This window comes from Drosophila kikkawai, chromosome 2R (genome assembly GCF_030179895.1).
Source record: "Drosophila kikkawai strain 14028-0561.14 chromosome 2R, DkikHiC1v2, whole genome shotgun sequence".
NCBI lineage: Eukaryota > Metazoa > Arthropoda > Insecta > Diptera > Drosophilidae > Drosophila > Drosophila kikkawai.
The window spans coordinates 27,683,824-27,705,295 of NC_091729.1; the positions used below are offsets into that span (position 1 = coordinate 27,683,824).

The 21,472-nt window shown below is 36.6% G+C and overlaps 1 long non-coding RNA gene across 2 annotated transcripts; it reads right to left on the reverse strand.

Annotated features, from left to right (window-relative positions):
* Positions 1-8,088: 8,088 nt before the first annotated feature.
* On the reverse strand, positions 8,089-11,587 carry LOC138928141 (uncharacterized). 2 transcript variants are annotated; one of them, XR_011444616.1, is made up of 3 exons: positions 11,499-11,587; positions 11,013-11,411; positions 8,089-8,411 (listed from the first exon to the last, which is right to left on the reverse strand). It is a non-coding gene; the product is annotated as an uncharacterized lncRNA (long non-coding RNA). The 2 variants fall into 2 exon arrangements; XR_011444617.1 differs by having other exon boundaries at positions 11,013-11,398; positions 11,499-11,574.
* Between the last annotated feature and the right edge of the window lie 9,885 nt (positions 11,588-21,472).

Consider the following 21,472-nt stretch of genomic DNA (forward strand, 5'->3'; position numbering starts at 1 on the left):
GAATTTACCAGGCCTCCTTTATTTGGCTTGGAAAGCTGGGAATTATACGATTTCCCAATTAATCGAAAGTTGGTTTTCAATGGGTTCCGTACTCAGTTCTATGAGTTCTTCATTTCATCAAGAACTTTTTTTAATTCCAAATATTTTCTTACCCGAAACTAAACAATAGTAAACCATTATATCCTTTTTATTATATTTTCATTTGAACTCAGCTATACCTTAATTTAGGGTATAAAGATGACACAACTTTGTCGCCAGCTGACAGATTTATTTCGATGCCAACCCCCTCGTTTCTCGTCTGACTGCTAAAAATACAACTTTTGTCCAGGGATAAACTTATTTCTGTTCTGCCACATTCATTCACAGAATTTCGGCAACTTTTTCTTTTTTTTTTTTTTGCTTTTGCGTAGGCGACGCGGTGTCTGGCAGACGAGGCAGGAATTGAGGTCGCCTTTGGTGGGTGGACAAAGGACTTCCAGACTCCCTACTCCCTTACAGATGCTATGGGAGTGAGCTGGTAGATAAATATCACTGAAAACATTGGCTCCTGGCCCTGTGTGTCACGTTTCAATAAACTTTGATTGCCGGCAATTATCTGGTTGCTGGCATCATCCTGGCATTTCTTCGCTTATCCCTTTTGGCATTGTATTATTTATGAGGCCTTCATGATTTGGGTCCCTGGCTGGATTTGCTTTCAATTACTGGTGGTGTACCCGCAGCCAATTTGCTGCCCAAAAAGTTTGCACATCAGGCGAAATATGTGGGGAATTTTTTTTTGGGAGCCTAATTGAATTATTTTAAAGGGGACAAAAGGATATCAACTTCAACTAGAGAGGGTAAGTAGAACTTTAAGGAATTCTCTGAAATATATATCGTATCTAGAATGGCATATCTGCTTTTGGAGAACTTATATCATCATCACCAGTGTGTTTGCAGAGCGTTTTCAGTTGTCGCAGTTCCAAGTACTATATAGTTATGGCACAACTTTGTTAAACCCTTGGAATTACTTAATAGATTAGTGTGGGGACTTACGTTTCATTAACTGATATTTACCGTTTTGTTTTCGAGGAGCACAAGCAAAACAATGCGATTAATTGTTAACTCATATCAGTTCAACTTATTAGGCAATGATAATTAATCGATTGTTGATGTTACAACATTGTGATCAGTAATTTAATGGTAGCTATATCGATCAATGAACTGGAATAAATAAATATAAGACATTATATTGAGGAGAAAACTAGATAAACTTGGATATTTTATTTATAAATTATTATAAATATTTTTTATTAACATATTTATTAAATTTCCTGAACTTAATTAAGTTTTAGAACTTAATCAATTACAATATCAACCTTAAACAATTTTATGAAATATCTGAAACCCTTCTTAGCCCTCTTAAATTTCCCGAAAAAGTTCATTGACCTTTTGAAATAACTTTTCCAAAATAAAAATACAGCCACATAGCTAGGTGCTCTTTACACCTTATTTTAAGCTCTGCTTCGGCAAACACCCACAGTTTTCCCCACAATTTTCTCAGCAGTTTTACCCACATTTTCCTCCTCCCACTTTGGAAAAGAGGAAATGCGACGCGGCAGACATGTCTGCTATTTTGTATGCAAAAAGAAGGACAAAATAGTCATAACGGAAGCCAGAACTTGATTAAAATTTCATGGCGACGCATTTGCCTGAGGAAAAACTCAGGGAAAACCCAAAGCCAAAAGACGTTGCAAAAATGTCTGTAAATAGGAACGGGGAAAAACATTTTAGCTGGCAACATTTGTGGCGAAAAACACTAAGAGTTGCATGTGCTGCACAAAAAGTTGCTGAAAACTTCATTGAATTATGGCACCCCAGAGAGAAAACCCCCAGCACAGACTCTTTGAAAAGAAAGGGAAATTGCAGCCCGCAGAACATTTCCCTAAGCTCCTTAAAGTGAAAATGTTAATGCGAGCGTAAAGAAAAATCATTGTGTGTGAAAATTTAACAAGGGTGTGTGAATAAATTTTCATTTCCAATTCAAGTGGGTGGAATTTTCTGTTTTAACAAAGGAAAGAAAACCTGGTCTTGACAGTTATGTGTGTGTTGTGATTTGATAAACTCCACAGATTTCCTTGAAGTTGTACGCTTATCATTGACTTGCTTTGGGCTGGAAAGGGGATTTTAGATTGCTGTTTAAGTTAGTCTTCAAACAATTTGTAAAAGTTGTGAGATAAATCATTTATCAGTCACCTTTTTACCCCACATAAAAGCAAAGTTTTCCAAAAGGAAAACTCCAGAAAACTCGCATTGTTATCTCTGAGATAGTGAAAGTAGCTTAAGGATAACTTTTAGTTGGTGAAGTGAAAAGTTTTCCTGCTGGTTTGTGGCCCAAACTCCCTCACCTTTTCTATTTTTCCTATTTTCCTGTTTCACATGTCAAAATCACAAATGTCACTTAATCCTGGCGCAGTCAATAAGCCAGGACACCTTTTCATAAACTGACATAAATTTCATATGAATTATGACACAAGGGAAAGGGGAACACACACGACGATATATCCTTATATCCTTTTGTGACAAATGAAACTGAAACCCAAGCATTGGCAACTGCAGCACGTGACTGCGATTTCCGAATTCCCAATTCTGTTTGCCTAAACTGACAGCTCCACAAAAAAAAATAAATAAATAAAAAATACAAAAATCCAGGAATAAGAAAATCTAAAAATATGATATATGAAATATGGCATTTATGCTCTCCAAGCGAAAGTCACGTGCGTTTGACAGACAAATCGAAAGTGCCATTGCATTCGACAATTGTCTAATTGCCAGTCATTTATTTTCCTTTATTGGCAACGCGCACTTGTCAATGGCCGAAACGTGTCAGGCGCTAAGGATCCAATTAGTTGAATGGCTCTAGACGTGGCTGGGACTCTGCCAGGAAATCAATAAGCGAAGTTTTTTCTTACTTTTTCGGTGTTATGAAGTACGAGTTGCGAGACACTTGTCCCGAGGGCGTGCTTCAGTCTGTAAATACTCGGGCTTAATGGCAGCAACTTCAGCAAGTGAACTCTAAGCTTAAATTTAGAATACTTGGGGAGATATTTTTAGGGATAAAGTTAAAGTTTAAGTTAAGTTTTTAAAATCTGTAATTAATACTTTTAGTGCAAATAATATTCCCAGAATGACAATGCATCAAAAAAAAAACCCACTATAAATGCAAATTCGTGGAATCAATTAAGTTTTAATAGCTTATCGAATAATTTATTTGGAAAATGTATTATGAAAATCGCCATGAAACTTACACAAAATCTAGCCCGTGCCAGGAATAAGGCAGCCCAGACATTTACCCGTTGAATATTCACCCGATTTCTACGCCTTCCCCATCTTAATTGTCCATAGTCTCAAGTGGTATCACAATGCCGGCGATAAGGCCGTGCATCCAGGTCCAAAAAAACAAAACACACATACAAAACCAGAGCCAGTTGTTGACTAAATGTTTTTGGCGTCCGTTAGTGCAAGATCTAGAAGAGGAAGATGTTGGGTTTTTGAGATGAACACTGAGAATAAATACTTGAAAAAAATTCAATTCAAAGACCTTTTTTAAATATGTATATTTTTTTTGTATATATATTTTAATCATTGGTATTATGACTTTTAAAATATTGTTGTCAGACCTTAAAAAGTATCTGGATTTTTAAAATCCCTTCAAAACTGTCTGAAAGAATCATATTATTAATTACATTATTATTTAAAGAAATATTTCTTTGAATATTCTATAGATTTCCCCTTTAATAATGTTTTTTATTATATATTTATTTTTTTCTCTGTAACGAACCACATTTTCTCAGTCGATTGGCAGGTAATGCGTTTAAAATGAACTTCAAACGGCGCCTTGAGATAAAGAATAAATGTTCTCCCTTCACTCGTCCTCTCTTTGTCTCTCTGGTTTTCTCTAAGATATGTAAATATAGTTTCATTGATGATTTTTAGTTGGAAATGCGGGCCATTATTTTGATTTTTGGGTGACTCATCCCAAAGTTGAATCATTGGATTTACCCAGAAAAATGCAGAAAGAACAGCAGCCGCAGCTGCACTGCAATTAAAAGCACCGCACACGCCCCCTCAAAAATACATATAAATAATAATAAAGGCAGATCAATTGGGAAAGCGTGCTATTTTGGACCCGTGCCAAGGATATATACAGCACCAGCTGGTTTTCCTGCAACAATGCCACACAAATTAGAGCCGGAGACAATGCAGGGAAAGAGGGAAAACTGCATTAAGGCGGCAAATTGCGGTAAAGGCCGGCGAAGGGAAAGGTGAAAGTGTGCCAGGGTGCGTGTGCAAACCAGGTAAAAGGACACACGACAATAAATTATGACCCAAAAAAAATTGCATGCCAAATTATGAAGGCGGAAAGCCATTTCGCCACGCCCCCGATTTTCAGTTGCTATTTAAAATTGATTTAAATTCACCTTGGCCTTAGGAGAAATTATTTGCTAATGGGGTCCGGCCGTATGCCATAATAAATCTCTGCCACCTTTTCCGCATTTTCACTGGAATTTTCCAGGCTGCAGACCGGACAAGAGAAAGTTGCATACTTATGGGGCACTTTGCATGTACAATTTTCCTGTGATTTAGTGGCAATTTCCCCCAGTGGCAACCTTGGGAAACCAAGAATCTGCCAAGAGCCATAAAATGGGTCTCATTAGGAATTCTTTTCAGTTGAGGTGAAGGTTTGGGAGAGAATTTAAATTAAATACAATGCAATGACTTTTTATTGGTAGAATATAAAATTCTAGATAAATTATCATCACTTTTAAAGTTGTTTTTAAACCATATATATTTTTTATACACAACAGATTTTAATACAAAATACGAGGAGAACTCTAAGTAAGCAAACTTCATTAAATTTTAATGAAATTATATTTTTAATTACATTAAAAAAACCTCTGTACTATAAACTGTTGTTTAATATCAAAAAAATATCCTCTAAAAACAATATTTTAAGATTTATCTTCATAAATCAAACCCTAAACAATTGTTATAAATTATTCACACAGACATGTTTTCAAACATTCATAAAACCTAAACGTTGAACCTCCTTCTTCTAAGAATAATTGGAACTTGTGTGTTCAGAGACTTATTAGTTTAGCCACAACAATAATTTCCTAGGGTTTTCCCTGGGCTTTTCCCTATTGGTTTTACCCGCAATGGATTTTCCCATCGCCCTGGGCAACAATTGAAATTATGATATGGGTTAGTGTTTTGATTTACAGCCAACAAACAAGTCACGAAATAAATAAAACTAAATAATATATAGAGCCAAAAGGTGATTAATAGCCAAGCCAAATGAGTCCTTCACAAAAGGGAAACTAAAAAACTAACAATAAAAAATAAAAAGAGAAAAAAGAAAAACAAAGGGAAGAAAGAAACGAATTTCATTGATTGGCTGGACCCCACACAGTTCTCTGGCCAAGGAATTTTGATTTATCAGAGGCGGCAAATATATAGAGAAATAGAGGGAAATTAGTTAAGGAATTCCCAGGCCAAACAGGTAGAGGAGTGCCTTCTTATTTTCTTTTTGTGTGGTAGGAATGGGATCCAACAGGTGCCTTTGGCTGCTAATTGAGCTCGCTTATCGTCGTGGACTCAAGGCATCTGGCAAATTAAGTTTTCAGCCACAAAAGGAACCCATATGCAAAGGAATTCTTTTCCTTCGAGGCCTGCTCCCTTCTGTTCCCTTTAGTTTTTAATTAAGTACAACAACGCAGCAAAATTGATTTCCAGAGTTTGCTTATCGCTGGCCAAGGATCTCTAAGAAATGCGATGCCGACGATAAGGGCCAACTCCTCCTCACCCTGTCCAACTTGATATAGATGGTAATCGTTGGAGGAAGGAAGGTTTACCAGGAGCAAGACCCCGCCAGAAGTTGTCAAGTCATTAGGAATATTAGAAGCTGCTAATAGCCACTATATGTTTTTGGAATGGTTTTCATAGTTTACAATTATGGTGGGGACTTGAGAATAAGATATTGTATCTTTAAAGGAAATAGTTTGGCTAATAAAATAAAAATATATTTGTTGTTAAGGGAACTTGTTAAGAAATTACTTTCTGGTGAACAAAGTATCTTAAAAACTTAATTTTAATAATAATAAATAAATTCTTTATGCCATTCTTAAATTTCTAGAATATTTTCCTTAACAAAGATCATAGTTTCAAACACTTTTCCCTCCCAACAAAATGAAAAAGCTCAGCTTATTTAAGCTGCATAAATTATTCAAAGTTATTTATGCGGTTCAAGTTCTGGTCTCAGCCCAGATTTCTATCATTCAACCCAGAGAGAAAAGAGAAGAATCCACCAGACACATTGATCAAAGCGATGATAGTATAAATTCCAATTAAGCTATCAAAAAAACCTTTGCCGGAATGAAAGAAAAACCTGGCGAGAGAGATAGATCCAACGGTAAACGGCACTGCCAAACGAACGAATAAATTTTCCACGCTCTTATCGGATGGGAAAGTATCTAGGGTTCTCAGTCGCAGTCTTTTTTCCAATGTCTCTATAAAGCGATCATTAAAATTATGGCATATCAACTGACCGACGACCGACGTGGCCCTAATGAAATTATTAAAAATGCATTTAACTCCGGCCAGCGATATTCATAATATGCATACAAAAATATACATATATAGAGTAAAGGGAAGACAAGACTGGGAACGGGTCTGGGCCCACAATAAATAACTAACCTCATGCCAGGGCCATCTTTGGGGAGCAAACTAATTATGCATTCATTTTGTTTGCCAACAATTAAGTGGCCCGGAGGCGTGGCGCATTTTTCATTTTACTTATTAGTAGTCGGACATCGGCAGGGATCTTGCAGGGCCCTCAATCAGGATGAGGAGGAGGAGGCAGAGGACGATATCCTTTGCCCGGGATTTGATTTATGGCGGGCACGCACTTGATTTAGCCAGCCTCTTCCTCCCTGAAGGATCGTTAGTGCGACGCACTAGGTCTGCGGAATCATGATGACCCACTTAGGCATTTCGCTGTTGGCCTCCTCAAAGAAAGCCATGACATGCTCAAATATGGACTCAACTATTTTGCGGAATAATCAAAAAGAAGTACTTGACTGTTGGATGTGTAGCGCGGGCACTGAGGGAAATATTTGTGGATTTGTTTTAAAAAATATTTAGATTAGGAACGATTTTTTATATACGTAATAATTAAAATTTATCTTAATTAATTTTGATTTTTTAAGCATTTTAAGCAGCTACGGGAATTGTGCGTTCAATATATTTTCCTAACAAAAATTATTAAATATATTATTAAACTATTAAGTGTGAGCAAACATTATTAAATTAGGCCTCATTTAGGAACAGCGAACATTTTTAAAAAATATTGGTTGTACCAAAGGTTCATTAAATAACCATTGAATAACCGGCTCCCCAAAAAGTACTGCCTACTCCTAGACGATACCCTCTACCCAAAAAGTGATACAAAGAAATTTTTTTTATATTTCCACATTTATTTCAATCAATTTCGTTTCTATTTGTCTGAAAATTTCTCCCAGTGCTGCCCAAACAGGTTCGCCAATCAAATGACCATTTATTCAAGCCACATTCGGTTGCAGTGGAGAAAGAAAAAACACCCACGCGACAATTACTTTCTAAAAGGCGAGCAATGCCGCCTTGCAAATCAAATTTTGCACCAAATTAGGCGCCAAATCGGTTAAAATGTTTTAAATTGGAAGCCACCGGCTCGCTAGATGGCCACATGCTGTGCCAAAGCCGTCCAAAGAATTCCATTTCATGGGCGTTTTTCTAATTTCTACCAGCAGCAGCAGCTGGAGTAGCAGGAGCAGGAGTTGTGGCATCAGAAAAAATTCCAATGAACAAAGTAATGCAGAAAACGCCTTATCCGGTCGCTTCATGGTCGTTATCGAGCCAGAGAGGGGGAGTCTGTCAACGCCACCAGTTGGAGTTGTAGTCGGACTCCAAGTCCGAGTCCAAGTCCAAGTCCCAGCCCACCCATGAAGCCGCTGTCCATTGGCTTCTGCGGTGCATTCATTTGACAAACGCTGACAGCGGCGACAATGTCCCAGCAGAGCAACATCAACAGGGCAACCTCAGCCCCGGCCTCAACCTCAACCGATTGCGGATGCAAGTGGCCATCATCATCGATGGTGGCAGTATTGGTTTTGTCAGGGTAAGGGGGAACGGCAACTTGATTTCTTATTTGAATATTTATTTCTGGCGGCAGGGACAGGAACGGCGTCGCCATCGCCATTGGCTTTGCCATCATCGATCGTGACAATCGCCAACGCAAGTGCAAAACTCTTCACTTCATGTGTCGCGATCTACATCGGGGGGGTCTGGGATCCAGATCTCGATCAAGTCCCGCAACAGTTGACCAATCGTGCGGTGCACTGAGAGAAATTAAAAAAACTTTTTTACTAGTATTAAATTGGAAAATAATGTAAATATAAGCTAAAAGATTATTTTAGATAGATATTAGATAGATAATTAATTTAAAAAAAATTATATATTTGGTTAGTAAATAGTAAGATAATAATATTTAGAAAATAATAAAATTTATTTAGGAAATATATATGTATTAACTTAGAAGATTTAGGAACTACATTATTCTAGATTTTGTCAAAATTAAAACCCTTAAACCTAGTTCTCTAAAAATTTAAATAATTTCTAGCTAAATTCTTCAGAAATTTACCAAAATAACAAGAAAGAAAAACTAACTTTGGCCAGCCAAAGTTTGTATACCCTTGCAGGTAACAATTAAAATATATCATAACTAAGCCAAAAATGCATTAATTTCGATTCGGAAAGCAGTTTTGTGTTAGTTTTTATTAATTTAAACAAACTGCATACTAAATTTAAAATTTTAAGAAATCAAAATTTTTAGGCCATTTTTGCTCATTTTAATGATGTAACCCCTTATCAAATTTCGCAAAAATGGCCAAAAAATCGATTTCTTCCGGACATGTCTAGAAAGATTCGCATGTTAATGCTGATCAAGAATATATATGGTTTATGGGGTCGGAAATGATTCCTTGACTTAGAAAAATATTATTTTGTATTATAAAATCTGATTTTTTATATTAAAAAACTTCTTGATTTTTTTTTAAATTAAAAATATAATAACTCGGCCAAAATAGCATTAATTTCAAATCGGAAAACTGTTCTGTGCAAGATTTTCTACAGTTAATAAATCTGCATACTTCATTTAAAAATTTTGAAAATTCAATTTTTTATCGAAATCAAAAATTTTAATGATGTAACCCCTTATAAAATTTCGCAAAAATGGCCAAAAAATCGATTTCTCCCGGACATGTCTAGAAAGATTTGCATGTTTATGCTGATCAAGAATATATATACTTTATAGGGTCGGAAACGTCTCCTTCACTGCGTTGCAAACTTCTGACTGAAATTATAGTACCCTGCAAGGGTATAATAAGTTCAAAGCAGACAAAGTATTCCATTTCCTAGACCCCAATTTCCCTCAGTGCAACTGGTCTGCCTATCAGCAACGATTAAAATTGACGTTAGTGGAGTTGTGAACGCGTTGCTGGTTACACATCAGGCCCCCCTGTACGACTCCCGGAACCCCCTGAAACCACCCCAAACCCCCTTTACCCCTTCCCCTTCCTCACCCTCTAACCCCCCACGTCAACACTTTCTTCGTCTAAACGTTTTCATTATTTATGAATTGATCAATTTGTTGCTGCCGCCACTCGGTGGCTTTGGCCCTGCAACTATCGACTATCATCAGTGGCCATCAAGTTGCATCGTTTGGTTTGTTTGTTGTGGCCATTAGCGTCACTTGATAGAGGCTATATATCCCCCTGAAAAAACTCCACCAGCTCACTACAGAGACCCGACTTAATTTATTTCAAATTGCTGCGGCGCATCATCAACTGCAAAATTATTTACCCAACTAATTTATGCAGATTTTTTTCACAAAACGTTTCAAATTAGATATTGAGTGGGGGGTCAGAGGGGTTCAGGAAGGGGGAGTGATATGTGAATAATCGGTTTGGCTATATAATTGTCATTGATTGGAGGTTAAGGGGGGATTGACTAGCCATATAATCATGTAAAAATAATTCTTTTTATAGGGAATTTTGATGGGATTATATCTTTGAAACTATTCTAGGCTTAATCATAATCGTAAATAGCTTAATAGAATATTTTTTAAATATTTATTAAAGAACCCTGACCTTTAAGACCTACTGAAATTACCCAAAATCTAGTTCGTTCTGTCTCCAAATTTAATGAATATTTCATTTATTATGCTCCCCTACATTGCAATGCATTGCCTTAATTGATATTTGGGGACCTGTGCCCGATTGAATCCTTCCTGGAATTGCACGATTGCATGTGGAGGTTACTACTCTGAATTTAAGGATAAATGCGTCCAAGGCTATAGTCCATTTGCCTCGTACTCGTACTAATATATATACTATATCATTGACACACATCTGACAATGGGCCTGACACTTATTTGCTCTTGTGGCCTTTTGTTTTTGTTTATGGACACGCGATGCAGGTGCGGCAATTAAAAGAAAAATAAAATACCAACGTCAGGTGGGAGCCCTTGGCAGAACCGATGTCCGTCCAAAAAAACTCAGCTCAACTCGAAGCCCAAAGAGCTAATGAAACGAGTCAACTATTTGAGCAGGCAATTAGCACACAGATGTTAATTTAGGACAGTCCAAACTTTGGCCCCTCTCTTGGGTGCGGAATGCGAACGTAACTGACATTGCAGCGTCATCAATACGGGTTAAAGTACCAAATATGCTTCAGAAATTTATAATTAATTAAAGGAAATATTAATTAGAACCTTAAAAAAATATTTTAATTTTATTCATAATAGAAAATATAAGAAAATAATTAAGAAACCTAATACAAAACAATACCTATCATATCAGAATATCATCTCCCTATTTTAATAATTTTCTTTATTAAATAAAATATAAAAAACAATTAAAAAACCCACTAAATAAACGTACCTTCCACGTCAAAAGAGCATCTCCCTCTTAGCCAAGTTCCACTGTAATAAACTCAGACATCAAGTTGTCGTTGACTTCTTCTAAATATTGGTGTCACTCGGCTGGACAGGAAGGCCAAGCAAGCGACTTCCTCACTGCCGGGGTTTGGTTGGATTATATATATTTTCTGAGATATAGCCGCATTCCGAGGACTGCAACTGGCCCCGGGGGCAACTCCTCCTTCTCCTCCTCCTGCTCCCTGTGTGTTGTGTATTCATTTCCAAAGCGCGCGTTGCGGTCAGGGTTGAGTTCCTGTCTACGCAATTGAAAAACCGCAACTGCTGCGGGGCAAAAGATCCTTTGTTGACGTTAACCGGAAGCCATGTCCCAGGTCCATGTCCAATGTCCTGTTTCGGCGGGCTTTTATTTAACATGACGCAACAGAAAGGACGAGAGAGAAAGGCCACAAATGTCCTGTCGATGTCTGGCTACAAGTCAACCCCTCACCTTTCACCTTTCTTTGGCAGCCGCCGGCGATTTTCTGGAACAGGATTTGTCCCGTGACTCGGCGTTTTTCCCTTCCGTCCTGCCTTTTGTGTCAAATATTTTTTTGCATTTCTGCCTCATTAGGGACTTGAGTTTGGATTTTAAAAGTGTAAAATGTGACCAATGGAACGGAAGGAAAATGTCCATGAGCCAAGGAATTTTTTCAACATTTTTAAGAAGGAAATTTGCAGTTTATCAAGCTATTAAATTTAATTTACACTTAAAAAAATAATCACTTTAATGGCAAATTTATCAAGCTATTAAATTTGAATCACACTTAAAAAAATGTACTTTTTAAGCAAATAATTACGAAAATCCCAGAGGAAACGATCGTAAAGATTGTGCCGTTGGAGGTAAGCGAAAATTGGGGCACATAATCTTACCGGAAACTTGGCCAGAAATAGATTTTATAATTGAAGGAAGGAAATACTTATTAATTTTGAGTGTTGAAAAGGAAATTGAATCACTGATTATGGCGGGAAGTAAGTTATTGATGAGAAATTACTTATATTTAAGGGGAAAGCCAAATATTTAAGCTTAAAATTGTGTTATAAAATAAAATAAATAAATTATTTACATCTTAATTTAAATATATTGCCTACCAGGAACTACCTCTAAGCTTTAGGACGCGATACCTCTGGAATTTATGGCACTTCCTCTTTTCTTACGCATCTGGAATTCCCTATAAATCGAATTTATGTCTCAGCCCTGCTATCAATAAATTCCTCAACGATAAGGACATTCTGGGAAAAGGAAAGTTGGCTCATGAAATCACATTACAAATATGCCAAAGAGTTGCCAAAGTTAACGGCGGCGGCCTAATCAGTCAAATGGCCAGCAATATTGGTACCTTTAAGGCATTTCCTTTCAGATGGAAAGATATATACAAATATATATATATATGGTATATTTCGGTGGCTTATCGGGAGATTGTACGGAATGTTGGTGCGGGGAAATTTCAGGCCCCACTATCACCGGCCAAATGTGATCTGTGATCAGTGATCACGCGTCGAGTGCGGATGTTTACACTTTTCGATTCGGTTATCGGGTCGCAGCGAGAAGAACCCGAAACCTGCTTCGATATTTTATATATTTTTTATTTCGCACTTGGCACAACCAATTATCGGCGGGCGATAACCAGAAGTTGGACTACTACAACCGTGACCTACTACAAAGCTCCCCCCTCGTATCTGTATCTGTATCTGGTGGTGCAATTGGTCAAGAGCGGCTCGTTTGTGGCATTTACTCCTCTAGACCAAGGCGGCATTAAGAGCCAACAATCGTTCCCACATTTAAGCCCCTTTTCGCGGAGCGTAAACAACTTGTAAACCTTCTCACCGGGTTTACATATATCGAAGTGCCCAAGATACTGGGGCTACTACTATATATGGAACTATATCTTTACTAAGCACTGTATATATCGGGTGAGAGGGAAAGCCTCTGTGATCTTAGGGCGGTCTCGAGGTTGTCAACAGGGTATTACAGGCAGGGGTCTTAGGAAGAGGAAATAAACCCCAAAAAGACAAAAATAAAAGATAAAAAACAGGTGTGCCTGTTTTTTATAAATAAATATTTATCGGACACTTGAAGAGTTTTTAAGCCATAAAAATATTTTTAACTGAAAACCAGGAAGGGAAATACCCTTTCGAAAAATGCAAAACAAATCCTTGAAAATTTCAAAATTTTACCTTGATTATTTATGATCATATTTGTTGACAATTTTTAGCTTTATCCATTTATAGTCTTATTTATACCTTTCAATAAACCTTCGATAAGCTATGTAAAAACTCCCTAATCTTACGTTTTATATTTGTTTTTGTTTACAATTTTAGCCAAGACTTTTTATGGATGTCTTGCCTCAATTTTTATTGCAGTCTTTTTATATACCCAATAGAGTTTATCGTGGGCTTTCGATCGATCACGTTTTCGTCGTACGAGTCACGCGATATTTATTATAGAAACCAAAAATATCGAAAATTGAAAATCCCTTAGTTTATGGATCTCTCGAAAGTAATCGCTAAGCATGGCGTCATGTACTTTCTATACACTCGAGTGGTCAATCGTCCAAATTTGATTCGATTCCGTCACCTAAGAAACCTTGGGCAATCGCTTTTTGGTCAATTTTTCCATTGTGGTTATTATTTGGGGGCATTCTTAGCTACTAAAGAGAAGAATCTAGTAATTTTTCCACTACAGACGGCGCTAAACCATTCGAAAAAAAGAAATTCAAACGGCTAATTGGGTTTATCAGGAGCCGAAGGGGTGACATCACTCTCAACGACCGGTCATTAAGTCGCAATTGGGCTAAAATAAATTCTTAGGAGTGCTGAGGCGGGGGGCTCGTTACGCAAACCAAGAACTTGGCCAATTTATTGGCCCACAACAGGCCTCCTCTGCAGGCCACCTCTTTCTTTTTATTTGGCTTTCTGGTTTATCGTCTGGGAATCGTAAATACCTTTAGCCTTAGCCATCAAATCGTATCGATGGGCCACGGCACTCTCCTGTTGCCGTGGTCACTCCTCTGTAGTCTCCATATAGATTGGAAATTGTGGTGCTAGGTCAAGGCCAAGTTATCGCATATCCAGATATGTATTTTGGCAAATGCGTTTCGTCAACGTTACGCGGCACTTTCGCTTGGAATATTATAGTAGACCATAAATAACTCACTTTTGGGGAGGTAGTTTTTGGGTCAGGTGCGAAAATAGGAAGTGACCACCAAATGGTTATCGAAAGCAGATTTGATTTTGGGGATTTCCTTTAAGTCAAAGTTATTATCTGTCTTTAAAATGATTAAATTGATTTATTTGTGAAAGTTTTTAATTAAAATGAGATTATTTTTATTATAGAAACTCAAACCTTAACTTAAACCTAATATCACAGATACAAATTGCACTTAAAAGCAAACTAAACAATTCGTCGCACCTGCATTTTATTTCAATTAAAACGACGTAGTTAAATTTTCAAGACTGGGAAATCCCTTTCACAAATACAAATTGTTTGAATGCACTTGTAAAACTGCGCCAAGTTCAAATTCAAGTTCAAGTTTAAGTACTTATGTAAGTTCGTTTGAAGAACTTCCAGGTTCCCTAATCATAAATGTCTTTCCCGGAATTTGCAGACTATAAATAGTACAATTATCACTAATCAATTCAGGTGACTAAGGAAGCCACCAAAAGATCAGAGGTTGTGGGACTTCTTTTATGGGGGCATTCGTGGAATCGAACTTTTTATAGATAAATAGCGGCGTAGAAAACCAGTTAAAACTGCTTTCAATGGCTAATTGCTGTCTTATCGTTGTACTAAGAGCTTAGCCATATAGAATTCTGAAGTTTAGTGTCCAGCGGCAATAATACTCGAGGCCTGAGAGGTCTCTTCCGATCGGGGATTATGTCTTTATGGCGGCACATCCCTCTACAATGGAGTTTACAAATCAATCAAGCGAAAGACCTTGGCGCTAGAGCCGAAAGAGTCGTAATTATAGCCATAGATCACTCTAAAGTCCAATCTATATCCCGAAACGGAAGTGCCAGGCAGCTGTTAATTGCTGGTAGTCTATAAAACTCCGATTCTCTGTCTATCAATGGACATATAAATCACTCGAAAACTATATGGTTTTATCCTTTGATATTCGACCGACCTCTGGAGGAGGCACACGACGACGAGGCACGATCGGCAAGGACATCAATGAAATTAAGTTTTACCAGGAAAAATTACATACCTATTACCCTTGTTACCTGGTCCTGTTCGCTGCCGGCAGCAGTTGCAAAATGCCAAAAAGGCCGCAATTATGCACGGGCCCGTGTCACATAAATTGTCAATTCGTTGGACATTTGGGTCGAGACTCTGGGCCAGAAGTCTCCTACCTGGCCCGTTCCTGTTCCTGTTATCGCTGTCGCTGTCGGTTTGCCTTTGTCCCAGCTCTTTTCTCTTTATTTTTCGTAGATTTTTTGCAACAGTTTTCCGGCTCTAACTGGGGTGTTGTGCGTGTGTGTTTATCTAAAGGTAGAAGTGTTTTATCTGGCACTTTACTTTTTTACTTGTAATTGGCCACGCTGATAAGGGATAAGGGTTTTTTTTTTTTGCTGGGTTTCAGTTTCGGGTTGGGCCAGGTCCTGGGTGGTATTTTTTACCAAGACTTTTAAAGATGTCACTATACCAGAGATGCAACAAAAAAATATGAGAATATATTTTAGCAACGTTTTGAATAGTAAATATATACATAAATATATTTTTATGAAATTGTAAAACAAGTTTATAAGAAAATTGATCAAAAACGACTAAGAAAATTGCATAAATATATTTAATCAACAAAATAATAATATTTATTAAATATATTTATATTTAATAATGTAATTATTTAATAATATTGTTGATTAAATAAGCTAATTTGTCAATGATTTATTAACGTTAGAAAATATATATAAATGATACATATAAAGTATACGTTATATTTATATATGTTATATATACCCTTAAACCCTAACAAAATCACCTATTAAACCTCATTAGATCACCGATCACCATCACCGACCGCTTACAAATCATTTAAAATCATGTCCGACATGCACAGAGGTTAACCCATTGACAGCCACAACAGAAATGCATTTGGGAAATTTACATTTTTACTTCAACTCCGGCTAAAGATTCTGGTTAACGAACTTTTACTACTTTCTAACTGGATCGCGGGAAAACATCAACATCAACAGCAACTCCAAAGACCGCTCAGCAGTCGGTCGTGGGTGAGTCAAGGGTTTTATGCTAATTTCGTGCATTTTCCCCAAAAATAATTTATGGCAAAACATAATTTTCAAGCTTTATGTTTTTAGGGGGAAAATATTCAGCAAATTCCTACGTAGCACCACTGACAAAACATTTTGACATTTTCCCAGGCGATGCTCCTGCCTGCGGCGTTTTCTTTTTATTAGAAAAATCATAAAATTTTTGGTAAATAATAATATTGGCGCATGGGAAATTATTTAAAAATATTCTTTGGTTATTCAAATGAGACTATAGTCCCCGCTGATTGACTGGCTGCCATGAAGTCATCATAGGCATCATCAAATTGATCGGGCCAATCAAGTTCTCGGCTCTCGGTTCTCAGGCGGCAAACAACAAAACATTATCGATCTATTGGATTCAAATCGAACCTGTGACCGGAGACAAGTTTTGTTTTTTAATTTTTTTGTATAGATTTTTTTCTCGGTTTTTTGTTTGAGGGCGTCAAGAGAACGGAATATTGACACCTCAACCGGGCGGCTCTGGGACTTAGTTTCCCAGATTGAGCTTTATGGTATATATAGTATGCTTGAGCGCTGATCACACCAATTCATAATCATAACTACTTGATTAGCTTATAAATTGTTTGAGAATGCATTAGAAAATATTTAAGTTTGGCTTAAATTGTGGTTTCTAAGCTTGTTGAATTTTGAGGGAGTTTTGCTTGTGGAAATATGTGAAAAAATATATTTTATTGTGAGTTAAAAATTAAATGAAAGCTTTTAGAAGCTTAAGAAATTATTTTTTAAACATGTTAAAATATTTTAGAAATTTTTATTCTTTTTAAGTTCTCCACAGAAACAATTATCAAACAAATTGAAAATGGAAGAAAACAACTTCTGAAAGCCTCTAAAAAGATATTCACAACTCAGATTTATATATAAAAAATATCTAAATAAATAAGATTAATGCTTAACCCCAAAGAAACTGAATTTATTACTTTTCCAATTCCAATATCAATAACTCTCTTCCATCATTTCTAAACCAAAACCCAAAGCTAATCTTATTTTGCTCCATTTAACCACATATATTGTCTTTCTAAGCCGCTTAAACTGGCTTTCCGTTTTGGCAAAATCAAAAAAAAAAAATTAAAACCAAAAATATGGCTCTTAACACTCTCAACTCGATAACGGTTAACCAGGCAGCATATAACTCAAACTGAAAGCTTTTTACTTTATCTGATTAGGAAGCGAATAAATCAAAAGGCCTCACACCTACCGAGCTCAGATCGAAGATGGCCCAAACCCAAACCCCCCTAAGCTGACTCGACCCAATCAAAAACGCATTAAAAGCCAAAGGGCCGACAAATAAACAGCCGACAATTTGTCAAAGTGGCAACAACAATCAACGCCATTTAATTAGATGCCATTGATTAGAGGAGAGGGAGCGCGCATCTTCGAATGCATTTTTGTAATTTTTCACCGCGGCTTTTCCACCATTTCCACCGTCTTCTTCTTCTACCACTTGAAAACTCGTCGAGCTTGACAAATTTGACAGGCCTGATTGAAAATGAAAAGTTGAACACAAAAAGGTGTTCAAAAGGAAGGGCAAAGAATCATTAAAAGCCCAAGCCTATGCGGCCAACAAAAGAGAAGATGGTCAGCGAGACACGAACTTTTAGGGTTTTTTGAAAGTCTCTCTGGGAGTTCGAAAGCAAAAATGTCGAGTAGTTGGCACTTTCAAAAAACACCGAAAAACATCAAAAATAAAATCAGAAAACAAATATCTTGCGAGACTTTTCCCAGCTCCCTGCCGATCGGCTTGTTGCAATAGGTGAGAATTTATGTAGATTTTTTCGCTGGCACCTGGGCTATTTGTCAAATAGTTAAGTCTTTAGTCCATGAGGGATTGACAGCCGGGCTAACTAGCCCGGCTAACTGCCGTTTCAATTTGGCTTCCACCTTGCCTTGGCCGCCTGCATATACATATGATATTGTGTGTATATTTTATGGCTGTGACGTGGCGGCTGCCACGTAAACAAGCCGCTTAAAGTTGCACAGTTTTTCTGCAACAAAAAAAATATATCCAGGTGTGTTGGCAAATATTTGAAATACTTTTTGGCTAAGTACAAGGCAAATTGTTGGATATAAATATATGAATTATCGTTTAATAATTGCAAAAGATACAAATATATATATAATATTAGGAATTTAGCTTAAAGATACTTGTATCTTTCAGAATCATTCCTAGTCTATTCTTTATGAATTAAAAATATTTAAATATCATACAAAGTCATAGGTATTCTGTGGCTTAGAACTTGACCCACTTGTTCATTTATCTAATAATTTTTCCCAACTATATCTTACAATATTACAAAATATTTAAACCATGAAATATTTCCCATTAGTTGTATACTTTCCCCTTTAGCTACATCCCTAAAATCCATTTAAAATTAGAAAGAAATCATTGGGAATAAAAACAAAGACCACTAAAAACGTTTAAAGATTTTAACCCACTTTTACCGATGGCGTTAAATACCCCCAAAGAAAGACAACAAAAATAAAAGTTTTGAAGGTAAAAATAGACAAAAAAAGAACAACTTCAAACTTATCTAAGAACACAATGAGCTACTGACGAGCTGAACGGTTATGATTGTTTGCACAAGCCACTTACTAAGTGGCCTACCGGCTGCGGAAAAGGTGCCAAAAACACAAGTATTGCCAATTGCCAACTGCTGACTACTACCAACTACCGCGAAGCGACTGCCAACTGCAATGAGGAAGGTCAGTGTGTGGTTAATTACCAAAACCGAACCCAGCCCAGGCCCAAGCGGAATGGCAACACCCGCGATCTGTCATCAAACTGGTCAAAAAAGATTTGAGTACAGAGGAAATAGTTTGTAAGGAAAATATGGGAAATTATTTAATATTTATAATTTAATATATATTAAAAAAAAAGACATTTAATATTAAAAATTAAATTTAAATATAATCCCCTGCACTCATGAAAGTTCAAAAATAATAAATACTTCAAGACTCACCTACCAATCCCAAACTAATTTGTTCTCAGTGCATCTACACTGTATTATCCAAGTACCATTGAACTCTCGTCGTCGAAACCTAACTTAAAGACGAGATGGGAGCCACAGTTAGAATTCCATCAGTGCAAGTGGCACGGTAAACAGCAACAAGTTGGCCCAATGAGAGAGAATGCCTGGCCTAACTGTTTACCGGCGTTTTAACGATGGTCAAGTGATGATGACGAGGAGGACGAGGAGGAGGAGGTGGTGGTGGGGAGTGTCTACCTCTATGGGGCGGAAGAATGTGCGTGGGCGTGGCCCAAACATTGACAAATCATCTTGACACCTTCGGACTGTCATAAAAATGGGTTACGGACATGATTTGCAATGCAATAAACTTAATTGAGTGCGCGTCAGATTTTAATTTTAACCCGAGAACCGCAAACAGATGAACCGAAACTGGTTTTTGTACGGATTCCCACCCATCCGATTGTATATAAAATGCACAAAAAATAATATATATAAAGATCTTAACAAACGGAATCTTAACTCTCCGGTATTAACCAAAAAGAATGAGCTGCTTCTAAGGCGCGAAGTCGTAAAACTCTGATGCCGTCATGGTTCCCTTTCGATATTCGTTTTAACGATGTCATTAAAAAAGTCTCCAACATTGTTGTTGTTATATATAGATATATATAAGACAGATTTGTTTTTTTGGGGGATTTAATTATTGCATTATAAAAAATGTTGAGTTCGCGGCCGTTTAAATGGCGCCAAATTGTTAATAATCGTCGCACATATTTCTTTTTCGGTCATCATTATTAAGGAATTTTGTGAATTTAGTGGTTAAGCTATTAAATGATTACAATGCTCATAAATCGGAACTGATTTTATGATCAAAGTGTTGACGTATATACATATATACAAATGTATCGGCATCTAGGTTGCCTTGGACGACTTTAGAGTTATTTTAAAACATGGGAAAATCCCTTTAAAAAAATATTGAGAAATAAAATAAAAATGTGCAAATAATACGTAAATATTATATTTTTAGATAAATATTTTTAGATACTTTATAACTCCTTAAATACGAATTTATGTAAATTTATAAGTAAGAAATTCATTTATTTTTTGGAGCCGATCAACTGGACCTTAGACATTTTTCTAAATTATAAGAATATCCTTATTAAAAAATTAAGCTAACATTTAAAAATATCATATAGTTTGTCATATTTAAATAGTTAAGTAATTAAAGATTTTAGATCTAAAATATGAATTCTAGTGTGAAATTTGTCCCATATTATTTTATCAGATGAACGGAAAATAATTACAATCAATTAAAATCTTTAAATTTTCTCAAATTTCTTACCATATCTCTGTGGAAACCCAGCTAACTTCTCTCATCCCTCAACTGCAACTTTATCTTTATGCTAATTTTTTTCATATTTAATTTGCAACAATTAAATTAAGATGCAAACACTAATCTCCCATAATGGCCGCTTGTCGACAGAGTTGGCTAAATCCCCACGTAAGCTGCACTTGAAAAATGGCCACGAGAAAAATAGAAAATCAACATGAATATGAATGTCTCCCAAAGCTGAAGAGACTGCCGAGGCATTTCCGTCACTTAAGCCAAGGCTTAAAATGTTTCTTCATTAGAATAAGTGTCATAAAAATAAACGCATAAAAACATCTGCCTCTTTCTCTCCATCTCTATCAGATATAACCCAGGCTCTAAGCGGATCTAATCATTTTCCCATAAACAGCCAGTCGACCAGCCGGCGATGCTCAACTAAAATCTGCTTAAATTTCACCTGACACGCTAATTTGGCTAATAAACATTCAACAATGACAACAAAAAAGTTAACCACAAAATTCAAATGAAATTTTTTTAGGAAGGCGCCAAGCCAAGCTATATTTTGTTGATATTTAAGCAAGAAAGTAATAAATGTATACAAATATAGTCTGTCGTACATACATATACATATGTATATAGTATAGTATAGCAACATTCCTGGCCGACATTGTTCTTGCACTTGGGTAATAAATTCAACTCAAAACCAGTGAGCTATTTGGCTTTTTGAGTTATTTTGACGCCAAAACCGAGAGACGTATTCTAATGCAAATTTCGATTTTTATTTGTTTGGGTTTTTGATATTTCCCACTCCCCAACTGACTGACTAAATATAAAAACCTGCTG